Genomic DNA, 7,853 nt, shown 5'->3' with positions numbered 1-7,853 from the left:
TCGAGGTGTCGTTGCCGCATCGCTCCATGGCAGACCGTAGTCTGCCGATGAGCTCCTCGACGGGCATCTTGGTGATGTCGAGCATCGTCTCGATTGAGACGACGATCTGCTTGTAGTCGCTCGGCACCTCCCGCAGGATTTTCTGCACAACACGTACCTCTTGCACGTCATCACCCAGGGTGCGGAGGTTGTTGACGATCCCCGTGATGCGCATGCCGAACGAATCGAGGGATTCGCCGTTCCTGAAGGAGATCTGCTCGAACTCCCTCCGCAGGCGCTGCGCCGTCGCCTCGCGCACCCGATCGACGCCCATGCGCATCATCTTGATTGCCTCCCACGCCTCGTTTGCCGATTCCTTGACGGCAAGGACCGGCACCATCTCCGGAGGCGCCGCTCGGATGAGTGCGGCCAGCGCCGCCATGTCCTCGCGCTCGCCCGGCTCGCCCATGCCGGACACGGCCTCCCAGAGACCTTGGGCCCGCAGGTTGATTTTCATCACCAGGGCCCACTCGATGTAGTTCGTCGCCGTTAGCGTGGGGTAGACGATGCTGCCGCCGCCGCCAGCGGGCTGGATCACCCGCTCGTGGACGACGATGTCGTTGCCGCCACGCCTGGCGATGCTACGTCCCCGCTCTCGCGACGCCGACGTGTCCGCGGGCGGGCGTGAGGTCGCTCGTACGGGCGACCCGCTCGTACCCTTCTTCTTCCCAGCTTCGTCCCTGTCCTTGCTCCCGGCCATGGCTATCGAGGAACCTCGCGAACGAGGCTCTGATACCACTTGTTAGCGGTGGCCAGGAACTTTGATCTCTCTCTCTCACGAAGAACACAGAGACCAGGGAGACACAGGGGTTTTTGCGTTGCTGAAAACGTGGCAACTTTTCTGTCCTTCTTTTTCTTCCTTTTATTCGAAAACGGGAAAGAGGTGGCTGGTAGAGATCCTACCTTTCCGCCATGATCCGAACTATCTGCTCGTGCCATCCCACGAGCTCAGATCAAAGCGGCCACTAAGTTTGCGCACGACCCGCTCTAACACACGCGAGATCGTGGTTTATCTGCAGCCTATTGACTGACGAAACTGAATTTAACTGAAACTACTGCTAAACAGCTAACTGTATCCAACGTCTAGATTAAAACAGCTAACAAGGTGGACCTGCACTGGGGAGATGTGCTCAGACCCAACCTCAAGAGAGACGTGCATGGCGCCCCCCGCCGCCGGCCAACACTAAACATTTGTCTTGGTCATATACTCCACATAAGAAACTTTGAAAGCCCGTGCAATGGCAGCAAGGCACATCCATTCAACCAGTATTATTAAAATCCAAGCGTCAGCAAAACTGAACCAAAAAAAACGCAAAGGACGAGCACAGTATCGGATGGCCTCGATCCGGATCAGCATTTGCAATGGCAGTAGTGCAGCTTGCCAATCTTTTTGCACCAGCCGTCTTTGCCGTCCCTGCTACGAGCCATGATCTCTTCCCTGTTGATGTGTTTTCCGCTCAGAGGTTAGATCGATCTCAACCTGTGTTTCTCTCTCTATAATTGTGATTGTCTTGCATTGGCATTGCCATGCTATTTATAATCTCTCCCCAGATTGCTTTCCTTCTGAATTTTTTGGTAACGAAGGAAACGGGTTTATTACTTTGATTGTGCCGAGATCAACCAGCACTACTACATGATTTGGTACGATTTTTTTGCCGTTGATTCATAATTGGTTATTTGCCACCTCGGATCTTCGGCTGTCTCATGCAAACTCTGTACAAGTAACTACTAAAAGGGAGCGGAGAAGAACTACCAATATCCGATATGGCCGTGGCTGCAATGGAGACATGATAATTTTTGCCATGGTGACCCCGTCAAATCAAATCAATAGCTCTTCTGACAATTTGGCGATACGATGGCCATGCATGGCGCCTGCCGTGGACCTTAGCTTTTGTGAAATTCTGTGGTGTGGTGTTCTACATAACATCTTTGTTAGCTGCCGTTTGAAGCTTCCGTGCACCTAAGTTAACACCGTCTGCTCTCTATTTCTGATTTAATGGCTATAAATTGCTATGCTCAGCTATGCCCCTAGCTAGCTTCTGTTTCCGCGGCATATATATGATACTAGGGAAGTTGACGCGGCGACCCCCTGTCGTCAATTCAGTTGTGTATATGGTTAGGTTCGATATTGACATGATTTTCTGAAGTTGTTAGATGTTAGCCAATGCGCACGATATAAGAGAAGTAGTAGATACATTCGCACTGGTAGGACATGAAAGAAGCACTATATATCTCATACATGTTTGCACCATACATTTATAATATATCTCATACATGTTTGCACCATACATTTATAGTAACAACGCCAATGCGTTGCGTACACTAACACGGTAAATTTACCTGTTGACGTAAAAGTACGCACCATGAAAGAGTGACAGTGTGGAAACTACGTGGGAAAACTACAACTGAAAAGTTGTCTCAGAGAATTACCGTCTAAGGAGAAATTATCCGTTCACAACTGGCGATGAATTGCGGCAACAAAATTATGCACCCTCGAAGACTTGTCATAGGGTAACTACCGCAAAAAAAAAAATTACGGCCGGAAAAGTGTGTCGAAGAATTACCGTGTAGTTAAAAATACACCTGGCATTCCTCAGGCCGGGCCTGAAAAAGCCCGATCTAAAATTCTCAAGCCCGAGCCTAGCCCGGCCCGACCTTCGGGCTTACAAATTAGGCCCGAACCCAGCCCAAACTGCCAAAAGCCCGGCCCGACCCGACAAGCCCGGCCCGAACTAGGCTTAAATTGTGTTTCCTGCAAGCCCGAGCCCGGCCCGGCCCGACGTTCGGGCTCCAAAATCAGGCCCGAACCCGGCCCGACGTGCAAGCCCGACCCGGCCTAGCCCGGGATTTTCGGGCTAGGCCGTCCAGGCCGGGCTGCCCATGCCCAGCTGTAGTTAAAAAGCAAGGTCAAAAAACGGTAGGTAACCTCTACCGCGAAATGACTACCGAAAAATCACGTGAAAGATTACGGCTGGAAAGTTGTGCCAGAAGATTACCGACGAGTAATTTAGAAAAGAAGCTAAAAACATATTGTCGTACATTTATCCTAAAAATTACGACCGGAAAGGTGTGTCAAAAAATTACCGTCGAGTAGTTAAAAAGAAGGACCGTAACGTGGGGTAACTGTAGGTGGGAATTACGACAGAGAAGTTATCCTAAAAATTTACTGTCGAATAATAAAAGAAGAGGAATGTAAAATGAAATACGTAAAAAAATTTACCAACACGCGACGTGGCGACCGCTGATTGGAAGAAAATGACACTCTACAGTGCACTTATCGTGGAGTTTTGTGAGACTTTGATTTCATCCACGTTTAATATATATTATGATACATACTGATCCGCTACGAAATGCCTTTTCTTTCATTATTATCTTTACATGGTCAACAAAAAAAAAAAAGAAAAAAGGTGTTTTGGAAAATTAAAGGGACGGTCTAGAAATCAGTCGACTGAGATTCAGTTAAATCTCAGTCGACTAACTCATCAGGCTTGTAAACTTAATCACCAATTTTCAGTAGTTTCTTAGTTTGCTCGAGTGTAGGCATTTCAGTTGTTTACTTCAGCTCCGACCACGAACAAGTGGGCTGCGTGTACGTGTTTTTTTTCCTAGGTCTGCTAAGCCTTGTTGTTCTAATTTTCGTTTTTAGACTTTGGATTCCCGATCCATTAGTTTGAACTAAATGCACCTTGCAAGTTTTGTAAACTTAATCACTGATTATCATCACCTTTATCATCATCATCTTCATCAGATGGTTGGTCAGGTCTCGTACTTGTACTTCCTTATTAGTGGAATCATCATTATCTTCAGCATCATCTCCTCCATGATCATCATGCACTAGAGGAGGGTTAACTAGTCCAAGACAACCCGAGGTGTGGATGTGGTGGCCTTCGGCTTCTCCGGTTTCCCAATATCTTGTATTGTTTCATCTTCAATGAAAACCACATCTCGGCTTCTCACATTCTTCTTGTTGATTGGATCCCACAATCTGTTTCCAAATTCATCACTTGAACTTCTGAGATAGATGCACTGCTTTGTCTTACTATCAAGCTTGGATCTCTCATCCCTTTGGATGTGCACAAACCCCTTGCAACCAAATACCTTCAATTGCTTGTATGACACATCTTTTCCTGAGCAAACTCTTTGAGGAATATCACCTGGAAGAGGAACTAAGGGGGACATCTTTAGTACATACATAGCATGATTCAAAGCTTTAGACCAAAAAGAATTAGGTAACTTTACATGAGAGAGCATAGTTGTGACCTTCTCGGTGAGTGTCCCGTTCATTCTCTCAGCAAGACCATTAAGCTGAGGTGTCTTTGGTGGAGTCTTCTCAAGTCTGATGCCAAAATTTCTGCAATACCTCTCAAAGGGACATCGGTATTCACCACCATTGTCTGACCTCACGCACTTCAATTTTCTGCCATATTTTCTCTCACCTTGTCAAGAAATTCCTTGAAGACGACGAGCACCAGCCACTTGTTTCTCAACACATACATAAATATCTTTCTGGAGTGGTCATCAATGAATGTCACAAAGTATAATGCTCCACCGAGGGATTTTTTGGTCATGGAGCAAACATCAGTATGCACAATGTCAAGAAGATTCTCTGCACGATGCGGTGGGCATGTACGAAATGCAACCATATGTTGTTTGCCAACAAAACAATGTTTGCAGGGTTTGAAGGTTATACCTTTCCACTCGAGGAGGAACTCCATGCGAGCAAGAGCCAGCATGCCCTTCTCACTTATATGCCCAAGCCTCTTGTACCACAACTCAGCCGAATTTTCATTCTCACCGATGGTCAGCACATCATTGCATAGCTTGGTTTTAGTCACATAGAGACGTCCTTGCTTACTTCCTCGAGCCAAAATCAAAGAGCGTTTGATGAGCTTCTATCTTTGATCACCAAAATAACTTCCATGACGAATGTCATCAAGCATACCCACTAACAACAAATTCAGTCGTATATCAGGTACATGACTCGCATCATCGAGCACCAACCTGCAGCCTGTGTTTGTTTCAAAGCATATAGAGCCCTTGCCAACAATAGTCGATGAACCACTATTCCCCATCCTCACCTGGCCGGTAATGCCGCTGGTATAGGAAGTGAAATACTCCTTATGTAATGTAATGTGGAAGGACGCACCTGAATCCACAACCCAACTCATATCATCATCATGGACAACACTATAGCATTCTTCATCTTCAATCATTAGGCAATCTTCACCTTCTATACATTCCACAGTCATTGCAGCACCATTCTTGTCCTTTTTCTCGTTCTTGTTTGCAACTTTACCCTCTGCAAGATCTCTTTTGTATTTCCTGCAATCAAACTTGTTCTTTTCTGGCTTCCCACAGTAAAAGCTAGTGATTTCATGTCTCGTTTTTGACTTTGATCTCCCCTTGGATTTTTGGTCTTTCCCATGCTGAGATTTTCCTTGGCTACGTCCACGGTTATCATGCTTGCCGTGGGATTCAGTTACATGGGCATCATATGAGGAGGCATCGCCATTTTCCCTCTTTCTAGCTTCTTCATTCAGCATACTATTCTTCACCATCTCCAAAGTCAGCTTCCCATCTGGAGCTAAATTGCTAACTGATACAACAAGCGTGTTCCAACTGTCGAGCATGGAACTTAGCAGCAACAATGCTTGCAGCTCATCCTCGAAGTTGATCTTCATAGCTGGAAGTTGAATTATTTGACATTACGATACTCAAGCTTTGCAATCCTTTTGATTACCGCGACCTTGTTCATAGTTGTCTTCCTCTCACAGATTGACTTCAAATTCTGCCACATCTCATATGCATTTGTGTCGTTTGCAACATGGTGGAATATATTGTGGTTGACGTACAATCGGATCATACCTACGGCATTTCGGTTCATCACTCTCCATTCTTCTTTAGTGACACCATCAGGTAACTTGTCTTTCACAATTGGCTAGTACAAATCCTTGCAATAAAGGATGTCTTCCATCGTGGGCTTCCATAATGAGTAATTGGAAGAATCAAGTTCTACCATGCCACTTGTGGTGGCGCCTTCTACCAAAGCCATTGCGACCAACAACCTCTGAGCAACCTGGAGCTCTAATACCACTCTGTTGGGAAATTAGCACACTCAAACATGATCTAAAAATACGCAGTGGAATAAGATGTAAACTTCAGCACCACTCATGCACTAACTCCACGGATTGTTGCTCTACCACGTAAGAAAACATATGCATCAAACATATATGAAGGAACAAATTCTGTCCCTATAGAGGACAAGTCCTAGGTGCTCTCAACACACATATAGTTGATTTATGGGAGTAGAGAGGAAAAGTCTTATGTGCTCCAAGCAAATAGGTGCAGCAACAAGCAAATCAACACACAGAGACACCAATCCTTTTTACATGCAAAAACTCTAAACTTAAGAGGAAAAACTACAGGCCGAAGCCACCTAAATCTTCTTCCACTATATCAAATGGGGGTATAACAAGTTATTCCATAGAGAGCACTAGAGGATCTCAGACATTAATATACAAGCATATCTTGGATGCCAACAACAAGATTTGGGCACAAGAGCTAGGGATTGGAGCAATCTCACCAATGGTGGAACCACAGCTTGAAGGGGACAAAGATGCAGATCTGGTCTTCACAACCTTGTGGTCAAGGCCCGACGGTTGATTTAGCTTCTTCCTTCAACTTTCTCTCTTTCCCTTCTCTCTTGGTTTTCTTCTCCAATAGAGACTAACCTGGATTTTTGTCACACCACCTAGTGGTGGTTGGATGGGAGGCTTAACATCCCCCTTCCTTCACGTGAAATGGCCAAAATAACTCTTGATCATAACCCTAATGGGTAGTGGGTTCTTGCACATGTTTGGGCAGCCTGAAAGGCTTCCATAGGCCATCTCCTCACAACCCACATGAGGAGGATACCAAACACTGAAAATATCTTAGTTGCAACCAATATGCAACTGAGAAAATCTCAGTTACAATTGGAAAAATCTCAGTTGCAACCTAGAACTGAAAAAAAATCCTAGTTAGAACTCATATGCAACTTCGAAAATCTTAATTGCAACTGAAAAATCCTAGTTGCAACACAGATGCAATTGAGAAAATATTAGTTACAACCCATGTGCAGCTCAAAAAATCCAATGTTTAGATACTACATTTTATCAATTGCAACTCTTGTGTCATTGGAAAAACCTCAATTGCAACTTATGTGCAATTGAAAAAATCTTACTGTAATCCTTGTACAAGTAGAAAAATCTGAGTTTCAACCCACGTACAACTCTCTTGGCCAGCATGAATCACGTGTGTATATGTTCTTTTATCGTTGTGCATCCCATGTAACTATCATAGTGTAACCAAACCTTTGTTAACACCACATATTTTTGAAAGAAAAACAACTGGACACAAAAAAAAAATGCAACAAACTCAAAGAAAAAAAATGCCACATATCACAGACCATAAGCAGCAGGGCCAGCAGCCCATGATAGAGCAGCTACCAGCGCCCAAGTAAAAGAAGCAACATGCAACATGCAAGCCTACGAAAAAGAGAAAGCCGTGCGCGATGCAAAAAGCGATAGTTGGACTACTATAGGAATTGAAGCGCAATATATCAAACGGCTGAAGAGGTGTCCGACAACATAGAAATAGCACCGAAAATTAAATTACCTTTCCAAAATGTCCCATCTTAGTAAACGGAGGTTATATGAAGTTAAAAAAAGGCTTATAATATTTTTCCTAATTTTCATTTTTAGTACTGTACAAAAAAACTGGTCTCGAGTAGCCAGATGAACAAAATTGATCTTCTGACAATAAGAAACAAAATT

Source organism: Lolium perenne, chromosome 4 (genome assembly GCF_019359855.2).
Source record: "Lolium perenne isolate Kyuss_39 chromosome 4, Kyuss_2.0, whole genome shotgun sequence".
In the NCBI taxonomy this organism is placed as follows: domain Eukaryota; kingdom Viridiplantae; phylum Streptophyta; class Magnoliopsida; order Poales; family Poaceae; genus Lolium; species Lolium perenne.
Note: the sequence above shows the minus strand (reverse complement) of the source record.